The sequence below is a fragment of the Spodoptera frugiperda genome, chromosome 11, assembly GCF_023101765.2.
Source record: "Spodoptera frugiperda isolate SF20-4 chromosome 11, AGI-APGP_CSIRO_Sfru_2.0, whole genome shotgun sequence".
NCBI lineage: Eukaryota > Metazoa > Arthropoda > Insecta > Lepidoptera > Noctuidae > Spodoptera > Spodoptera frugiperda.
The window spans coordinates 10,640,927-10,662,919 of NC_064222.1; the positions used below are offsets into that span (position 1 = coordinate 10,640,927).

The 21,993-nt window shown below is 34.9% G+C and overlaps 1 protein-coding gene and 1 non-coding gene across 3 annotated transcripts in view; both read left to right on the forward strand.

Moving 5' to 3' along the window:
* Positions 1-21,993, forward strand: part of LOC118274467 (GAS2-like protein pickled eggs) — a 155,119-nt gene that overhangs the window by 109,257 nt on the left and 23,869 nt on the right. The gene's annotated exons all lie outside the window — the stretch shown is intronic.
* Trnag-ucc (transfer RNA glycine (anticodon UCC)) lies at positions 15,538-15,609 on the forward strand. Its single transcript has one exon. It is a non-coding gene; the product is annotated as a tRNA-Gly (tRNA).

The following is a 21,993-nucleotide window of genomic DNA, read 5'->3' on the forward strand; positions in this document are numbered from 1 at the left end:
GCATAATAAACATAACATCAATAAAATATGGCCATATTATACCACCAGAATGTCAATAGGATTCCGATATATTTTGTAATGTGTTTAAACTATTTATTAGCAAATCCTTGTTATTACTTACTTGACATTTTACTCTGCAATCAGTCAGAAGGCCGGCGCTTGAGATGCGTCGTAGATGCTAAACTTTTACTTTTTAAAGGACACGTGTCTTAATGGAAATAATGGATTTTCTTCTAAAAATAGCTTCTAGTTAATCGATTACGATACATGGAAGAAATTCTTAACTAATTTTACTTGTGACTGCGTTGTCTTTGGTTTTGGTGATTGCAATCATAAATGCTTTTTTGAGGGGGTATCATCCAATGACTTTTTCCACTTTGGGTGAATCAAAAGAGAGTGTAGACAGACTCTTACTGACTAAAAACTATCACGAAGTTATATTGTGCTTTTTCTGTTTCAAGGAAGTATGAATTTTTGACATTTTCATTCTCATTCTAAGTGCACAAATCTAACACAAAATGACTAATTTTCGAAGTATAACTCCAGAATTCTAGCAAAACCTTCTACCATGTCAGTTACATAAAACAATCACAATGACATAATATCACTTGAAAAAATTACCATATTGTGTAATTGGAATATCAATTAAACGAACAAAATGGCTGCAATTCCATTACGAGAGATTGTGCAGTTATTAGAAAGAATTACTTTATTATACAAGACGAGTGTGACTCGAATTTTCTCAGCGATCATCTTTGTGGTTAGAGCAGCTTTAATGCTAGACACTGTTAGCATACTTGATTGTTTGAAGTGTTCAGTAAGGCATTTTATTATCTATTTACACATTTGTTACTCACGGTCTCTAGTGTTCTTTAATAAAGTTGAAGATTTTCAAACTACTGCATCTAATCTGCATGCCGAAGTTAGTATTAGAAAAAAAACCTACAATAATTATTCTCAGTACAAATCCAACTCTCTTTTTGAAACTTCTAAGTGCAACAAACACTTTTCTGAAATCCATATCGAAATCGGTTCGGCCAATCGTGAGATAATTGCGGACAAACTTATATACTTACAGGTCAAACAGAGAACTTCCTCCTTTTCTGAAGACGACACTCATAAACGCTTATTTCATTACTAACTTGAAATTCAAACGAAAGTAGCATTAGACATAAATGCTCTGATTTCGTTTAAATACATGTTTTCCCTTTAGCAACCAAACAAATCCTAGTTTACTTTCCTGTTCCATTCCCTCAGTATACTGAAGGTACCAAGTGATCAGTGATTGACGTCATACGAGCCGAGTTAGCCACAAACAATGAGGTTACGTGGAGTGGCAGGCGCCCAACGCCACTTCACGTGAGGGTCACTCGACATATTGTTAAATACCTCTTTGGTTAAGCCAAAAGGACATTGATATGATGTACTTAATCTGCTACTCAGATTTTAGATGAAACTTCAAATTATATCGAGAATTATGGAGATTTTTCAGTTATGGTTATCATCCATATTATAACCTCTGTCATCAGCAGCACAATGCTTTCTGGTATCTTTATGCTTGGTATACGCTTGGTTTGGGAATGGCAGTGAAGTTTTTTGTATGAGCGTCACAATTTTAGTTAGGATTATACACAGGTTGAAGTTTAATGAGAAGCCAAGATTTTGAAATAAATAATAACTAGACTAGTTTAGCTATATATTTCTTTAGATTCATCTAACATTTCAATTACCAAGTCTTTTGCATTTTTTTTCCTGTTGCCCTACAATTCATAACATCACCGGTAATTTTTGCACATCACAGCCGCAGCAATGAAATGAGTCAGTAAATTCCGCCATTGTTAAAACTTCTCACATTTATTACGAAATTAATTGTAACGAATGGGCACTTTAATTTGATTCCACGATGTAACTGTTGCATGTCTGATGCTATCAGCTTGTCCATCATCTAGGCCAGGGGTTCCCAACCTTTCCTTGGTTAAGGAACACTCTTGTTTGGTTAGCTAACACTTATTACTATTACGTTTTACTTGAGATCCCACATCAAGATATTCTCCAGAGTCGTAGGATTCGTTCTCATCAGAATGGTGACGTATATTCTTGAAATAAGATGTCCTTCTCAGTTGTCTCCTTTGAAATAAGTTTAATTCTAGCTTTAAACCGTGGTTAGAATTTATGGCCAGAGAGGTTGTCTTGTGTATCTTTTTACCATATTTTGTCTTCTGCGGACCACCGGTTGAGAACCACTGATTTATTCACGAATGACATAATGAGGCTTCTGTACAAACTTTTTGGCAATTTTGAGTAATTATTTCACCGAAATAATTGTGGATTTTTATGGTTTCATACGGAGTTCTTTTGTTTAAACCGTGAGCAATGTGTTGGAACTTTGGATGTCAGTAATTTGGCTGTGCTGACTGCTCCGATTTTGGAAATGTTGCTTCAGATGAAGTAATTGGATAGTTAGTGGATGATGAATGGGTTGTGCAATAATCATTATAATGGTTACTGAATACCTCATTATCTGCACGATACAGGATATATTGAACATCTTTTTTATTTATCAAATAATTACGTATTGTCATAATTAAAGCTAACATTTATGAACAATATAACCGAGTTCAAAGATCCGATGCCATAAATAGTAAGAGGTTAGCAACCCGTCATCGAAACATTAGTTATAAACTTTTATCCCACACTACTCTTACAATCCATTCTAATCAAGTGACTCAGGGCATTTTTTGTTCCTTAATTAACATATAACTAAATTGCTATTGAAATCAGACCAGGACTTAAGTCTGTTATGGCGGTCTATGATGAACCATAAACTCCCACCCACGTGAGCTAAAGAATGATGCTCTAATAAATATATTTTTTATTGTTATCCAAGTAGATGGCGATTGAATTCGTTACGAGACTTAGATCATAAGTAAGTCTGATCTTTAGATGAGTTAGTACGACATTGGATAACCTTCGCTCCTTTTGAGATGATGCAAATTATCTTCGAGATTGTAAAGGCGATGAATAGAGACTCCATTATTTGATTTTATATTGTTTTGTTTGACTTTGAATGAGAGACAATATTATTAAAATTTGTTTCGGAAGAATTACATTTTTATTTTAACATTTCGAGTGCATTTGGCAATCAGAATGCATTGGTACGGAATGTTTTATTCACACCACGTTAAAAAAACAGGTGCTACTTAAATTTCTTAAAACAATGCATTATTTTAAACACAAACATAAAGAAACGTGATCAGTAAACAGAGAAAAACAATACAAATTCCTTGTAAACATAAATACCAAGTGAAGTGTCAATCACAACATTCACTGCGACGATAGCTCATCGATTAAATCACAACGGTCACACATCAAAATGTCGTCGACATGCGCGTGCGTCGCATTCCCCGAGCGAATAGCATGCCATTTCACCGTCCGACCGCGCGCGAATCCTCGACGGAAACACACGAACGCTATGTGATCGGAATTACGAGTTTACGAACGCTTCCTTCGTTCTATATTTGAATTTGAATTTTGGTTCTGTTTTCACCCTTCTGTTACTAAATATAGATGGCGTTATTTATAAAGGGTTGTCGTAGGAAATGCTTATATGTGTTACTTCTGAAGATTTTCCGCGCTGTCGAATACGCTTTGATAGGCAAGGCTTGGGATTATTTGATACATATTTAATTTTATAAAGATTAATTTGGACACATCCTGTAGATTATACTATATTCTGTTTCTTCCTTTGGATGAGTGTCATTAGCGCAATATCATGTCTTTTTTTAACATTATCCTCTACAGATGTCATCCCATCTCTATCTTCCTTTTCTTTGATTACAGTTTTTCCCAATATATTTAATCTTTTCCTTGTCCTCTTTCCTTGTATCCATTCACTTTAACATTTGTTTTATTATGATACTAACTTCTGCCAGCAGCTTTGCCCGCGATCCCGTGGGATAAAAAGTGTCCCATTGTTGTGTTATTCCAGACTTCATCCTGTTCCTCTCCTGTTCCAAATTTCATCCCGATCCCTTCAGCCATTTTGATGTGATTGAGTAACAAACATACATACGCATTTATAATATTAATAAGATGGTTTTTCATCCTACGTTGTAGTTATTCTTTAAAAGTGAATGCCAGTTCTGAAGACTAAAAATATCGAATACAAAAAATCTAACTTCAATATTATGTTATTAGCTGATATACTGATTTATGTGACAATGTTCAGTTTCCGTGTTCTTTGTTCGCTGTTTATGTACGAGTTTGTAAAAACTTTATTTATGTTGTATCTAATATTCTTTAACTAATAATGTGTTTTATTTTTGTTACAGGTAAGTTGAGAATATTTTCCCGAACGTAAATCTGTTTTGATGGGTAAGACAAAATTGAGAAAGTTTGTTTATTCGGATGTTTGTCCGTCAAACACGCTGAAACTGCTGAACGGATTTTGATGAAATTTAATATACAGACAGGGTATGAGACTTTGGTGATAGGATGAAGGCCGGCAGCCAGTGAATGCAACGTAGGTCAAAACGTTTTAGGACATTTCTCAAAATTACAATTGCATTTAAATAATTTGCAACTTAATTTGAGCTAATTAAGAACGGTCGCGGTTTTCCAGTGACCACGACCTTACCGTATCCAATCTTTTGGCACTTGGCAGCCATTTTCAAGATATTGTACCTATGTAGCGACAAAATATTTGACACGAGGCCACAGGAAGGCGAACTATTGAGAAATAATACCAAAAATGGCATTTACAACCTCACAATGGAAATTATGCATCCGTTTTTTGGTAAATTATTTAGGTTTTAAAGAAAATAATTAACATTATGCAATGGTCGGTTATTGTGACTCTTACCTTACCTTCTTACAATTTAGGTTTATCGAAAATCTTATCGAAATCTTAACTAATTTTACTGTTTAATCCTTCTTCTTTTTTTATTAGTTATGGGCTCAACACAAAGTCTGAATTAAAATTGAAAAACTTTTTCCAAGGAAAAACTAAAATAATTTCTTGATATATGTCTAGGTTTTTACATATCATAAGCATGGCATAGTATGTAGTTAAAATATTTCTATGTAACAAAAACCATGTAATCATGAAGAGTCACATCATTACAACAATATGACTGTCAATAAAATTAATGATTGCATAGAACAACATAAATAAATAAATAATACAAGCTTAGACCGCGACCGGCCTTGACCGTGCGCCTGCGCAGCCGCGTCCGACCAATCGCCGTAACTTTGTCTTACTGATTAATTGATTAACCGCGCTGTCTACTTGCACAGATATAAATAAATATTTACTGGAACTAACTGGCCAAGGTGCTAGAAATGTGGGGTTTTACCCTGATTAGCGAATTTGTACTCTGATTTTGTAATATTAAGGTTTATTTTAGATAGTTTCGTCTTTGGGGGACTTTTTTAAAATGTATGTAATCAATAAAAAAAGAATGAACAATACCTAAGTTTAATGTTTTTGGAGCAAACCGTTTGGCAATTGCGTTTATCCTTATTTTAAACTAATGTCGGAATGATTTTAATACATTAAAATTCGTAGAAGACCTTGTTCCTATACTACTTAAATATAATTCGAAATAACATTGATACTTTCCTGTCCGATTCTTCCGAAACTGTTTAGCAGTTACGGAGAAATACAGTGACATATACAGTGCACAGTTTTATTTTGTCATTTATTTATTAGTAGAGTTATAAATAGGTAGTAACTTCTGGTTAAGTTTTTTTTTCTAATTTTTGTTTTTATTAAGTTTAATGGTTGAAAAATATTAAAGTTCTAAATTTATTATACCTTGTAAAATAACTCACGTTTGAGAGTACTTTAACCTGTAAATATCACCTGAGAAAAAAGTACACGAGTTTTTCCGAGAAAGTGAAATTAATTGTTCATCATACATGTAGTATGTATGTATGTATGTATGTACCAAACAAGATTACACAAAGTACACTCACAAACAGAATTCACACGATTTTTATTCAATTCAACACCATTACATAAGCTAAGCGCGGGAAAATATTTTAAACGATTAAAAATCGAACGCCTGAAGCGACTTTCATGGCCGACGGACAAAAATCTCGATTAGCGATTATCGATTATAACGAGCTGAGTCGAATCGATGTTAGTATCGATTCAATGCAATTGGATAATTCATCGACACTTTCGCTTGTAATTGTGAATCTTTTTACATGTTATGTTATGTGTCTTGTTAGTTTTAATTGTACTTAGAAAGTCAGGTGTAATGTTGTTGTGTTGTAGGGTAAGCAGTTGTCTTAATATTTAGGTACTTAAATTGAAGATTAAGATAGGAAAGTATTTGTTAATGTTTAATTAATGTTTAACTTAATAACTTATTGATGGGATGCACGAGTAGTGAAATAGTGAAGTGTAACTGGTAATTTGGGGAATGGAAAATGTCAATAATTATTTTCTTAACCTTTCTAAATCCGGAACTGCGGACTACCTAGCAGGTACCGGGGCTCTGGCTCCGACAGGAGTTGTAACAGGGTGGTTTTTAAGAGTCTGACACTCCCTCTCGCCTCGCCTAAAGCGAGAGAAGTCATCGAGATTTTCCCCCCTTAAAAAAACAACCTTGCAAAATGGACTTAAGAATGTTGGCTAATTACATTCGTTGACAACTGTTAAAATCTTGACGACACAATTTAGCACTCTATTAATTAATTAGAATAAGTTAATTTTCCCTTTCACACGCGACCTTAACTGTCAACGAATAATTAGCAACACACTTTAGATTGAATCGAGTAACTTTATATCCACATGAGCAAATCATAGGCGCCACTATTAATTATACATGAACGAAATCGATTATAAATGTAATCGATTAATGCAAGATCGAGTAATTAAGTAATCTCATGTTATATTTACAAATCGATTAGTAGAATTCACCGCTGTTCGTGACAGTACGCACGCGACATTAAGGTGGTGATGAACTACAGTATTCTTACAAATCTGTTAAATATGAGATTACAGAAAATATAAGCGTATGGCGAGCATTCTAGAGAAGTTTCCATTTACAGTTTCCAAATATTTGTGAAAATGGATGTTAAAATTTTGGTTTTCGCTCGTGAAAGCTTTTTCTAGCAATGTTAATTAAATTAAAAAAAAGGAATATTTTAAATTCTGTTTAGTGAAGTTAAGTGATTGCTCGAATGCTTAGTACGAGTTTGTTATAATTATACTAACGCAATCGACACGTACATGACGTTCGGTGTTCTGATTGGCTGCTTCAAATTATTCGACCAATCAAAGGGCTAAACATGGTAACATGTCGATTGCGTTAACGTAAAAAATACCTTGCTCTCACTACACAGGTCTATCAGCAGCTTTATGTTCACACGGGTAGAAAGTTTAAAGACTTTTGTGCACGACTGTACACGATTCGTTGACTTTCGTTTTTATTACGATATTAGAGTATTTGGGAAATGGAAATTAACTTAGTTTAATGATTATGTTTTCATTGATTAATTACTGCTTTAAAGGTCATTAGTGAGTTAGAAGTTGTTTGTTTGTCAATTAGAGGGTTTTTTGAACTTAATGTAGTTTAATGATTGAGTAGTTTGGGGCCTTAGTACGAGTTATTTAATGATCGAGAAGTCTGCGGCCTTAGTACGTTTTAGCTTTACGTTCCACGAGATCGAAACGGGAGCGCGTTTGGCGCTCTGATTGGGTGGTTCATTCGAGCTGACCAATTAGAATGTCGAAGGGTACTGAAACGCGATTGTCAAGCACATGGCTTCTCGTTCGTCTTTCTAGTCTAAAACTTACTGGCCTTTTTGTCTTTGAAAGTCAAAAGAACAATAAACAAGGGTTTTAAGTACACTTTTGTTTACCCCCTTTTGGGTTTGTATTATGCAACTATGTATGCCTAAGGCCAGTTCAGCAAAAAAAAAAATGTATATTGCACTAACTTAAACGCAAATGTAATCTTAAGCAACCGTTTTATGTCGCTCATTAGCCAAAATAACTTGTTTATAACGCTTAAATAACTGTTTAGTTCTAAATAGTAGTTGGGAATAACGTTCAGTAAGTGAGTGGCCGACAGTTGTCCGTAACGTTGTTATTAGGTATCAATTTATATGTGATAATGAGGCTTTGGAACAGGCGCCGTGTTTCTTGTAATGTGACTGTCATTTATATGTTTAAAACGGGACGATATGTAGAAGATTATTTTAAGACGTCTTCGCTTGCGTGGATTATGGATCTCGTGACTAAACTATGGAATAAAAATATCTAAAATAAAAGTTGCCAAGTTACTCCCTAGTACATCAGCTAACTGCCAATAAAAGTCCTATTAAAATAGGTCCAGACATTCCAGAGATTAGCTGATACAAGCAGACAGACAAAATTATAATATAGTACAAACAGGCATATCATTTTATTCTTTATTCCAAAATAATAAGGTTGGAAATAGAAATCTATGAAAGAATCTTGTCTTCTGTTTTTAGTTATTAAAAGTAGCACTCCAGATTGACAGCGCTTCTATCGGAGATATTGTTGCTAAATCCTCAATTTCCAATTTCACTCTTTTAACATAATTAAGTGCATTTGCACTACTTAATATTTACATAGTAAAACTGTCCTACTTTCACCAGAAAAGCTACAATAAAGTTCTACAACAAAATAGTCCTAATCTAATCACAACACACAGTTAACCTAGTCCGAAGTAAAACTGTATCAAGTGCCCGCCCACAATGGCCGCCCACGCGCATGCGCAGCCTTCGCTTGCCGTTCATATTTACGTTTTTTTTTTTAACTTTTAGTACATATAACTTAGTAGGCTGGTAATTTGGATTTTAATGTACTTATGGACCAATTAGTTCGGGTGCAAGTGGGATGGCGATACGTGTTAAAAAGAGATGTATTGTGTGACTCCTGCGCAGTTTTTGGAAGGTTTCGTTTTTGTTAAATGCGGTTGATGTTAGACGTCTGTTCAATTTAGTTTAATCAACGTCTTTGTGTGATCCACAAATTATTGTTTCGGGTCGCGCGGTGACATGTGACAATCGTATGTTTGTAACGCGCACCCGATACAGATGAAAAACCTAGATTGGAGTCTTTTTTTTAAATAAATGAAAATGTTTTTGTATATTAAGTAGTGTCATATGAGTCCAATGAATTAAAAGCCGAGTTTATTAATGTTACTCCATATACATAGGCTGAAATTGTCACCACTGTAAAGACCGCTCCTTCAGATTCTGTAAAAAAATAACCCAAACAACAAATCAAACTCATTAGTCTACAGCAAAATTCCAAAATCCAATAGCCATCAAGACAAGTTTCCACTAATAAGTACCAAACTGACTACTTACATATTAAGTTGTAACTTGTCTCGCTGCAAGTAAGTTGCTCAAGTTGACAGGCGGGGGCGGGGCGCATCATTAGTGTAATGTGTATAGTACGCGCTGACCGCCTGTCATAATGTTCATCACACACGCTAAGCGAGGATTACTCGTGCAACTTGATGGGATAATATTAAAAAAGTTGTGAAATAAACTATTAAAAATAAAGTGTCAAAATTACATGGTAAAAAAACGCTTTCCTTTAAAAGAAACTATGCAATCTATGTTTTTTTTTAACAATGGTTTTAAAAGTTTATACATTTTTGAAAATTGGGATAGTACGATGCTTCTTCTGGATGCAGGTCACTTCCGATCGGTTGATCTAAAAGTTATTGGGGGAGGCCTATGTTTTGCAAAAAATGGGAATTATTTATCACTGTTTAATAAGAATGATATAAAAGATGTAATAACTATCGTGAGACATATTAAATTAACTAAAAATTACGATTTACTCACGTATATTAATGGAGAAAAGCTCTACTAGTTTCGAGCCACAAAGGGACTCTTCATCATGAGCAGCCTGCGCAGATACGGCTACCATGCGCAGCCTACAGAGGCTGAAGAGTCCCTCTGTGACTCGAAACTAGTAGAGCTTTTTTCCATTTATGTACGTGATTAAATCATGATTTTTAGTTAATTCATTTAAAAAAGTAATTTAAAAAACTAAAAAACCCGACTGCGTTTCTTTATAATATTAAAATGAAAAAACCCTAAAACAAGAAAGTAATCGTAAAATTTAAGCAGTCGGGACCCATTCTAAATATAAAGACTTTGTGAGGGCACATACGGCTTGCTTTCTAGAATGGGTCCCGACTGCTTAAATTTTACGATTACTTTCTTGTTTTAGGGTTTTTTCATTTTAATATTATAAAGAAACGCAGTCGGGTTTTTTAGTTTTTTAAATTACTTTTTTTATTTATTTATTTTTAGTTTTATTATTTTTTCATTTTGATATATCTAGTGTCACTCTGACAGTAAATACGAATCAAACGACCCCTATAAAGCGGAAATCCATCGAGTCGTTCAGGCTAGAGAGTGAGCAATATTCGAATTTGGCGCCAAAAATCCGCCATTTTGTTTTTTTTATTATTTTTATATATCCAGTGTCACTCTCACAGTAAATACGAATCTAACGACACCTCTCAAGTCAAAATCCGTCAAGCCGTTTAGGCTGCAGAGCGTGCCAAACAATTATACATACATACATACATACATACATACATACACTCGAAAAACATAACCCTCCTTCTGGCGCAGTCGGGTAAAAAACATTGTCAGAGTCAGTCAAAGATTTTTTTATGTATGTGTCAATAGTTTATTAAACAAACAGATATTTTAAAAACAACATTGTATTTTTTCTACATAACACACGAGTAGAAAATTTCAAAACAATAGCTTCACACACACAAACAAACAAACAAACATACATACAAATACACAATGTTGTTTACTCGTAGTGACTAATACGACCTCTAGTATCGATTAAGGAATCGATTTGTACAATCATCGAGATATCGATCTGATGTAACTACGATTAATTTTGTTTTAGAAGACAATGGGTACAGAATCCTTTGGTATATAGGTAGGTATCTACTAATTTTTTATTTACTGTGAAGTTTTTGAGAGTGTTTCTTTGATCTTGTGGTTGTAAGTGCTGTTTTTTAGCGTGAATATCTAAGTTGGTTGGTGTTCAGACAAAATACATTTAGTATTTTAGTTTATCGGGGCTCCGTGTCGAAAAGCAGGAGTAGGAACGGGGTTGTTTTTAGTCAGCAAGAGTTTGACACTCCCTCTCGCCTCGCCCAAGGCGGAAGAAGAAATTGGATGAATTTCCACCCACAAAAAAAAAAACCATCTATTGTAGATATTATAGAAAATTCTAGTAAGGAGCCACGTTTAAAAAAGCACAATTTTATTTTCTGTAACAAAAAGCAGTCGAATTTAAGAACACGATCAGTTACAATGAATCGATTAACAAGACAGTCGGATAAATAGGAACCTTCCATTACATTAACAAGAATATATACAATCACTGCGCAATAAAATAACTGATTTAACTTAATTGAAACATAATAAAATAACATTATTATTATATGAAACAATGTACACATTGTAGCATTACTTATATGTTATCTTAATAACGATGCGGACCGAAGCTCAAGGCGTGTGACGTCATCGTTACGTCAATACACCGATTATTGAGTGAGTAATTCCATTAGTTAATTGGTTGATTAAAAAACATTCGATTGAAATCAATAAGGAAGTGTGAATTGTTTGGTAAATGTACTCCAGTTTCCAAAAGTCTTATAATTTCGAATCAAGAGCAAGAGATGCGAAGCACGGTGGTTCGGGCTTGAAGCAGAATTAGGAATGGGGTGGTGTTTAGTAAGTAAGAGTTTGACACTCGCTTTCGCTTCACCCACAGTGGAAGAAGTCATTGGATGAATTGCTTCTCAAAAAAGCAAGAGACTTTACACTACTATAAAGCTACAATTTATTTTTATCTATAAAGTATATAGTAAGCTCTATATAACTAGCTATTAAAGTCCTTAACTTAGGTACTACAACTATGATACGCATACCAGCACAATACGGTTTAAAATCGGTAAATAACGGACAATCGCCTACTCGCCCTACTCAATTCTTGTTTATTCAATTTATTGGAAAAATACCCTTTTATGGAGACACAAATGGCTATGTTTTTTGGTTAAATTGATAGTTAATTTAACCAAAAAGCTTGTAGTACTACTGGCACAGTTTTTTTAATAGGCGGTACTAAGGCACTGAATGGTGGATTTTATGTTGTGCAGAATTTTTGCCTATTCAGATTTTTTCGATTATTGAGAAACTTCTAATGCATTAGAAAGTTTTATTCATAATATTCATTGAAAATCACGGTTTACTCACGTACATAAAGAAAAGCTATACTAGTTTCGAGTTACTTAGGGAATCTTCATCATGAGCAGCGTGCGTAGACGCGGCAACATCGCGCATCCTTCCAGCGATAGCTGTTGTACCCAAAATATGTGTCCATATTTATTTTATCATTGTAACAAGGATACATTTGACACAATTGGACAATGGCAAACTTACTGGAAAACTGTTGGTACAGTACCTTCGCGTTACAGTATCCTATGACACATCCACCTAAGTATTTCCTTCAGGCCACTCTTAACAACCGACCTTCTTCACAAAAATTACCTAATATATGTATAATAGCAGTATCTTACCCGAAGCCACAGAGCATAACTAACTAATGGTTGCCATGGTTACGCCACCATCCGTTGTTACGCACAGGGTGTTCGAACAATGGTTGACAGTTGACGACAACTGCTCGCTTCCTTCTTTTGTCAAACAAGTGGGTCGCTGGTCAAGGAATGTTGGGGTGTGGTCTCTTTGTCAGCGGTTTTTGAAGTGGTACCTATTCAGGTTTTTGTAATGTGGTGGCTGGTTTTGTTATTTAGGTGTATCGCTTTTAGTTTTGGAGTTAAGATCTAGAAATGTTTGTCTATTTGATATGGTGTAAAAATTGAGTTGAAAGCCAATTTAAGCAGCTTTTCATAGATACGTTTACTTTAAGCATTCATTATTTTAAAAGTAAGAAGTAGTTTATAATTTTGCCCCTAAGAAACGTTTCATCCTACCTACAATACAAAGAAAAGAAAATTCCAGAAAAGCCTACATTTTAAGTAACTTCGGCCACAGTGTAATTATCAATAATTTTACTGTACTTCCGCCGGCACTAGAACCGCGCCCTAACTCGATTGTCAATTCGCACCGCTAATATTTCAAAATTACTCAATATTCATTCAAGTATTTGACCACTAGTTTTTCACCAAGTAAATGAGCTAGATAGGAAATGCAACACTCTGTATCGTAGGGTTGCCAATACCAGTATACTTAAAAGATTTTGTACTATATTTGGAAAATATTATGGACTATAGTTGCTTGTACGTTGAAACTAGTTGAAATTTTGATTATACATAGAAGGGTGTAGAAATAAATACCTATTTATTCTATGTAACTTTTTGGAACTGACGTTTTTGCACTCAGCAGATGGCGCTGATGTAGCTTATGATCCTGTTTGACCAATCACTAAACCTGTCAAAAAGTAACATTAGAAAATTCACTGGGCAATAGAACTTAGCTCTCATAAGCTGAATCTCATACCCAAGCGTGATAGTTTTGATTGGAAAAAGAAATAAGGTTACATTATTTTTGTTAAGTAGGTACTTAATGGTTAGTGCCAGCCCTGACTCCCTTCACAAACTAGTACAGATACTTGGACAGGCGAAAATTACGCAAAATTGTTTACTAAACAACGTGTGGGTGTCGGCATTCGGTGCTCGGCTGAGGCATTTTAAGAACAAGTTGATATATTTGTCGCGAAATAGTGATAGTTGCTTAATTTACCGGCGTGAAGTTTATGGACGTTGATCCGAGATATCATGTTACTGAAAGTGTGGTTCGACCAATGGACAGCACTGACTGACACCCACTACAAGACATTGAACCGATTAGTAATTTACTTAAGAATATGTAGTTTACAGTAGAAATAGATTCGTCTGATTCGAAGGATTACAATTTCTGTTGTCTTCTTTTTACAGTTTCTATAGCTTTTTGTAAATTATTTCTCTATGGTATAAGTCTAGTAACGAGCTGACGGATCCCCTGATGGACACCTGAAACTGAGTTAGGCGTTACAAGTGCGTGGCATTTTGGGGGCTAGGAATTTAAAGGTTGTTATAGAATCGGGGATTGGGAAGATTGAAAGGGGAGTAATTGGGGCTTCGGTAACTTCACTCAAACACAACGTAAGCGTTGTTTCACGTCGGTTTTCTGCGAGGTCGTGGTATCACCCCGGTCGAGCCGACCCATTCGTGCCGAAACATGCCTCTCCCACACTTAAAATTCGATGATAAGGGTCATCATAAGGATCTATCAGAGTTCACCAGTCTCTGTAGAACGTGTAGTCCATTCCACACCCACGGAAAGAGTAGCAGTATTAACAATATTCTCTGCCATCTATAGTAGGTACAATCTACTTAGGCAATCCATTTCCTCAACTCGTAACAAGATGATACACTTCCGTCGTTACTGTAACCCGCAACATGTAATGCAACGAAGTCGTGGGAACGCGCGATGTCGTGCCGCGCCGCGCCGCGGCCTGCGCTCGCGTCCCGCGCCGCAATTACCGCGGGTCGCGGGTTTATCGCGACAAACGGTGCCGCGCGATTTTGTGCGGTGACCACGAGATTGGAGAAATGGGGAGAATTTAATCACAAGTTTTCTTTTCTAGACCAAATTAGGTAGTCGTAATAATGGAGAAAATTGACTGGATTACCTACATTGGACGGTTGGCACAGTGGTTGAGTAAATTGCTGCTGTGCAACTTAATTTACAGTGTACGGGACAAATTATCTGCGTGACCAATAATTGGTGGAGAAAATATTAGTGTTTTTTTAAAGAGGGAAAATCTTTCAATGACTTCCCGCCTTGGGCGAGAGGGAATGTCAGAATCTTACTGACTAAAAACCACTCCGTTCCTACTCTTGCTTTTCGAGCCGGAGCCCCGGTATACATGATCCAGTCTTTCCTACACCTTGGTAGATGGTTACCTCAGAAATCAGAGATCACGACCCGGCCGGCGGCGATCTACAAAGTGATTGTGCGACAATGCTCTGCGCGCGCGCATCTCATGTTTATGTTCCCGCCGTGTAAGGTATTTGATGTTAACATGTTCTCGGACTAATCTTAGGAAGACTAGTTTAATGGTTTTTAAATGTATTCCATGTTCTGATAATCGAACCTACACTCTCTTTTAATCTCGGTTCTAAATCTGCCGTGCCGTGAATGACTCATTCAGTGATAGTCCGTGATTCATTTCACTATACTGCTAGCGCCACCTAGTGTCTAAGTTAAAAATAAATCAATGAGGTTACTATCAAAAGTGTTCGAATACAATAAAAAATGCGGAGTTTTATGTCCGATAAGTACCTAATAAAAATGATAATAAAAAGCGATATTATATCATCTAAATGATTAAAATACCAAATGAATTCGGTCCATAATAACGGTACTAAAATTATCAATAGAATGACGTCACATTACTGTTATTGCCGATAGCATAGACGTATTTCGACGCTTCTCTCAGCTGCGATGGTGGTGTAATGGTCAGCATAGTTGCCTTCCAAGCAGTTGATCCGGGTTCGATTCCCGGCCATCGCAGATTCTTTTTGACTTTTTATATATTTTTTAAAACTTTTTCTAGTATTTTTATATTATTTTGATTGATATTTATGATTATATTTATAAGTTCATTTGAATTTTATAAGCTTACAACATCAGTTACTCGTAGTATTCTAAAGATCAATACTTGAATAAATTAAGTGATGAATATAAATTAGTTAAATTATGCAAGAATAATTTGAATAATTGTAGGCATATTGTAAAATAAATGATTATTTGTGTGAATTATTCACAGCTTTAAGCAATTTTGCGTCAACAAACTTAAAGTTCATAGGATTGCTATAATATTTTTAATATCTTTATTTAATTTTACAATTTTAATTAATAATATTTAAAAATAAGTAATTTATCTATTGAACTTTTATTAATTTTAAATCAACAATTTCCTAATTTTTTGATCTTAAAACGGGATATTTACCATGTTTATTACTTTTGTGAGTTTACGATATTTCGGCACTGTTGCAAGCGCCATGAGCACGGATGAACGAATTTATAATGAAATTACTAGTGACCAATGACCATGTCAGTTTAAAATTGATAAACCATCCTCATTTAAAAAGTAACGAAATAATGATACGTTTTAAACTTTAAAACCCGAGGTCATCACCCCGCACCCACAAACAATAGCATAATTATACCATACGAAGTTACAATGCACAGATTACTGAGTAATGCCTCTTTTTGTAACTTTGACCATGTCAGTTTAAAAACTTATATCTTCAAATTGATAAACCATCCTCATTTAAAAAGTAAAGAAATAATGATACGTTTTAAACTTTAAAACCCGAGGTCATCACCCCGTTACTACTGGGAAATTTTCACAAACAATAGCATAATTATACCATACGAAGTTACAATGCACAGATTACTGAGTAATGCCTCTTTTTGTAACACTCGAGCGGGCCAGATGTTACATTATAAGTCTATTTGTAACATTAACTTGAACTAAGCATTTATAAGTTATCTTTCTCCCATGGCAAGTTAAACCGTTTCTTTGGTCTAGTTACCGTGAGATTTCTGTTGAAATTCCGAGATTGGGCTAAGGTTAAGTTGGTTTTAAAAGTTTTGTTACTAGAATTTCAAATGGTGAAATGCTACTTTTGTGTCTGTTTTTTGGACTCTCATTAGATAGTTACTTCTTTTTTTTTAGTTTTCCTAGCAATCCGTTTACGTGGGCAGAATGTCCATTTTAATTTACGCAATATTATATCTGTAAACTAGACTTGTGTTTTTTGTTTGTTTACAATTCTTTTTCCAAGTGATATTTTTTAGTTGAGACTTATGTAATGATTTCAGTAGCTTATTCGCTCCTTTGCTACTACATTCGCACCTTTGCATGTGATTAACTGAGGAAAATAATAGTGTAAGTATAAATAAGTATATATAATAACAAACGTAATACCCAAAACATACATAATTTTAACTAAACTTTTACGTTCATATTATAAATTATTTTAGTGTTGAACGCGACTCTATACCTCCTGTAGTAATATTCGACAAAGCAAACTGACACGAAACAAAACGCTGTAGCTCACAAGGCCGTGACAGGAAATAGTACTTTATTTGTTGCTCTTTAAAGTTGATTTTACACTTAATGTTTTTGACTTATGTCTTTTCATTTCTAAGTGACAGAATAGGTTTATTGCTTTTGTTACGAAAGATAGTAAGTGTAAGATAATATTTTGAAGATTTGTGACTTTATTACTAAGTGCGATGGTTGAAATTAGGTTAAACTTAAAACTGTTTTAAAACTTTTCTCTTAGTACGTTAAAAACAAATGCAGCTATATAGGTTTAAATTCACGCGGACAGCATTTGGCTTTGATTTTGTATGTGACCCGTTATCTAGTTGGTATTGTTGATCGAAGGTGATTGTATATAAAAATACCTATGAAGCCTATGAAGGTGTTAAAACTGTAGCACAAACGGTAGTAAGTAGTTGTTGCATTAACAAGCAAATAAAATGTCATTTATGGACGCACAGGGCCGTATTTAGACATTTTTATTATTTCTTTCATATCCCTTTCAATAAATAAAGTCCTTAGATAACGCCATTCGCGTACAGCTACAGGAAAACATCCGATTTTATTGCAACACCTAATTTGGTAAATATTATAACGACAAGCACGTATGCACGTAGTAAGCAAAGAATTTACTCGAAACTCAAGGAGACATAAACAACGTAAACAATTTCCTACTCAGACTCAATTAATGCGAAAATTTAGATGCAGTGTACCACGTGACGTGGAAGCGCCATGTTGTGTTGAGTGCGCAGGCGCGAGATCTACCATATAAGGGCTGGAGCGCGCCGCCCTGCGCCAGTCGAGGCCGAGTGTACGCCGCTCAAGGTCACGCGCCTGCCAACCAGGGGTGACTGACTCATGTAAAAATTCACACTATCGAGTGAGATTTACGACTTTGATTACCCTAAAAGGCGTAAATACGGAAGAAAAAAATGTTTTAATGTGACGCGATGAGGATCATTATTATGTTGATGGATGGAAGGAATGAAATAATCGTAAATAAAATGTTTTTATTTTTATCTCTCGTACCCTTGCGGCCGGTCTTTGACTGCCATCCGTCTTGTTTGTTTACAAGTTTATCGATACTTTTGTTTTAAACAATTCGGGACGAGGGGAAATGTTTTCGTCGCTATCAATTAGTCTTCTCCGTTGAGTGAACCTCTCCGTGTAATCTCACGCTAAGCATGTTTGTTTATGCTCTAGAGAGCGTGTACGCTTGTTAAACAAGTCACGGAATCATTTCTTCAACAATTTGATGTGTGCTTAGAATAATTATGAGTAGTTTACACTGAATACATAAGTTACCAACCTCCCATTTCAAATGCGATCAAGATTTTGGAGTTTCTAATGATCTCTGAAGTCCTTCATACATTTCCTGTACTGCAGTTGAGTAATTTAACATTTTAATCTCATTACTAACTGATGATCTAAAAATATGAGCAAATGGACGCGGAAATAATGAACAATGAAATGATTCAAATCGTTTATTTAACCATGAAGCCACGAATTATGATCTAGACTTTAATGCACTTGTAGGAGATAATAAAAATAAATTAGAAGGCCTTGACATTGCCTTATATCAAGCATCGGAGCCTTGCCATGCGACAGGTAGCTGGTTATCACCATATATGATGAATGCGGATCAAGCCATCGCCTTGGAAACAGCATCGTGATTAGTTGATCATAATTTTCCGTATTCGGTGAATCATCTATGTTTCTTGTGTGTGTTCTATAGTTTTATATTGTTTTAAGTTTTATTGTTATATGTTTACGGCATTTTTATTGTGTTAAATGGTTTATAGTGGCGCTACTGACTGAGAGTCTAAGTATAGGAATGCCACTAGAGTTTTAGAGTCATTTGATAATAAAAAGGGATGAAAACATGACGTAAAAATAAGGATAGAGGATGATGGATGACTAGACGTGTAGGTAGGTACAGGGGATGAATTATTAAAGAGGGTTTAAAGAAAGGTGAGAGGTTTGTGAGGCTCATAGATAAGATACGGGGTTTAATATTACAAGAATAAAATGTTGAGTTTAACCGCCGTACTTAGAGGCATGTGATGGTTACTCAACCCAGTCCTTAGTAATTGTTTTCGATACAAAATCGTTAGTAAAGAATAGTCTCTGATCCGGAGTTGCGGACTTCCTAGCGGGCTTACCGTGGCTCCGACTCAAAAAGCAGGAGAAGGAACGGGGTGGTTTTTAGTCAGTAAGAGTCTGACACTCCCGCATTGGATGATTTTCCCCCCTCAAAAAAAAGTAAAGAATAGTTTAATTAATCATTAAATGTCTCCGAGTGCGTCAATACGAGTGATACTTATTTTTTATTGTTACAAAGCTTCTTATTGTTACTCTTATACGAAATGTCGTCATATTTGATTCATTTTATTGCCATGTTGACGTTATTGAGTTGAATATTTGTCATAGAGCGGAATAAAATTAGTATCTGTCTGCAAATAAAGGTGAAGTATATATAAAAGAATTTCAAAATACAACTTTAATAATATCAGGACATAGGAGTCAAATTAAAGTGGACAGATTAGTATTCATAGTAAAGGATACAAGTTTAATCACATCAACAGCCACGCTGCATAAACAGAGTTTTTCAAAAAAGACCTTTAATTTCTTCTTAATTAGGAACATTGTCGTGTAAACCGTGACAAATTCATCGCTTCTTTCAGAATTTTTATTCACATATCGTCCAATGTCTATAAGGACTTCCCTGGAGGAAGTTATTAAAATTTGACACGTTAATTATCTTTCGATGTTCGTACATTCTCGAAGCGATGTCGCTTTAATTAAACTTCGACTGAACAAGTACAGAAACTCTTGTGATTAAGGAAAATCATCTGTCTTTAATGTGATTACCTCATCACATCACATTACATTGTTTTCGTATATTAATGTAAGGTCATCTAGATCATAAAGCTAAGTAATTTAAACTTAGTTTTGTAGATTTTAGTCTTCTCTAAAATATTACTATAATAGTTTGGAATATTCAACAATTGTGACTAAATTAATTATTATGTTTTTCGGCTAACTCACGTAACTATTTGACGAGGAACTCGACTAGTTTTAAGCCATGCTAGAGGCTCATGTTTGAGATTCCAGGCTCGATGGGCGCAAAATTCGAGTAACGTGGAAGGCTCGTCATGGATATGAGCCTCTAGTTTGACTTGAAACTAGTCGAATTACTCGTCAAACAGTTACAAGAGTAAGCCGAAAATCTTATTATTAATTTAGTATGTCCCACGAAAGTTATAATAATCCCATCTCACAATACATTTAATATTTATAGATTTGAATTAGACATATTTGCAGATTTGAATCAGAAATCACATCAATGTTTTACTGATGCGACACTCCATCTTAATTTACGTCGCAAATACTCATGTCTGATTCAGAAACAATAGGATTCATAGCAAGACAAGTTTATCAATAATCTTTATAATGATATATTGTTGTTTTTAATTCAATAGATCATTTGGTATTGTTGGTCGTCGCTCGTGGCGTGTTGTGCTTTGACCAAGAACCTGTCTCTATGATTGATGGAGACTCTTAGACGTGACCTTCTTGACATTTTTTATCTATAGGAAGTACCATTGACCGTTTCAAATAAGGTAATGGAAATTGAGAAATAGTTCGAGCAACATTACTCGGAATAATATTTGGACTTGTCTGTTAGTATGTTTGTTTAACGCGAAAGTTTTGACAGATTCCCATTTCCTCTCACATTTCCGTTTGCTAAATTAACTGTCCGTACATTTAATGTCTAGACAAAAAACTAGTACATTCAGGAAACACGAGATTACTTTCGAAATAACAACCTTCGATGTCTTTCCGTAAACAGAACATTTAAATGGAAAATCTTGAAAACTACAATAAAAATATCAAAACCAGATTTTGGCAAAGGAAAGTGAGTTTATGATAAAAATTTCACTCGAACGAGAGTGAAACTAAAAAGCGTGAGTTGGCCTTGAACCTCGTACCTTTCCGGTTTGTCGGAGTATCGAACCTTTATTGAGTCAAGTGCATGTTCGCTTGATGTAAATTTTAATGCAACAGAGGGCCTAGAACGAGTTTGTTTTACGTTACGATCAACATACGTCTATGACGTTCAGCTCTCTGATTGGCTAGCTCCAACTAACCAACCAATCAAAGAGCTAACGTTTCGATTGACGTAAAATAACTCGTATTAGGTCCTATGATGTTCTTAATGTGACAATTTATGTATTATGATAAAGTCTGTAAGATATGTAAGAGTGGTTTACGATGCATACAGGCCCTGACTCAGAAATGTTAATTAAAAATAAGCAAGATGAGACTTTGATTAAATGCAATGCACGCTTGTTAGTGGAATATTCTGTATGATTGTTTAATGTGTGTGTGATAAAATTAAGATCTTCATCGCTCGCTGTTGTGATTCGTGTTTAATCAGTTAGAGACATCTTAGACTGGTTTTACTGTTTGTTTTAGAATTACTTTAGTGTTTAGTCAACAGGATTTTTTTGTTGAGTCAAAAAGATTTTGTAAAAACAAATTCAATAAACACTTGCGGTATCTTGTTAAACTTGTCTTAAAGTACTTGTTAATTTATGTAAATTGAATTAACTAATACTACTTTAATTAACTAATTAGTAGATGTTAATCGTTATCTGCGGTTTGTAAATATTAAAAGCAACTCGTCCGTGTAATGGGTGTAATTAAAAAAAGGAAATGGCGACGACCACAGAGTATCGCATTGCACGGAAGTCGCCGACACGGCATGGCATTTAATTAGGTCATTACCGTGGGTCAATATGATAATTATGGGTATTCGTAAACGATTCAAGATAATA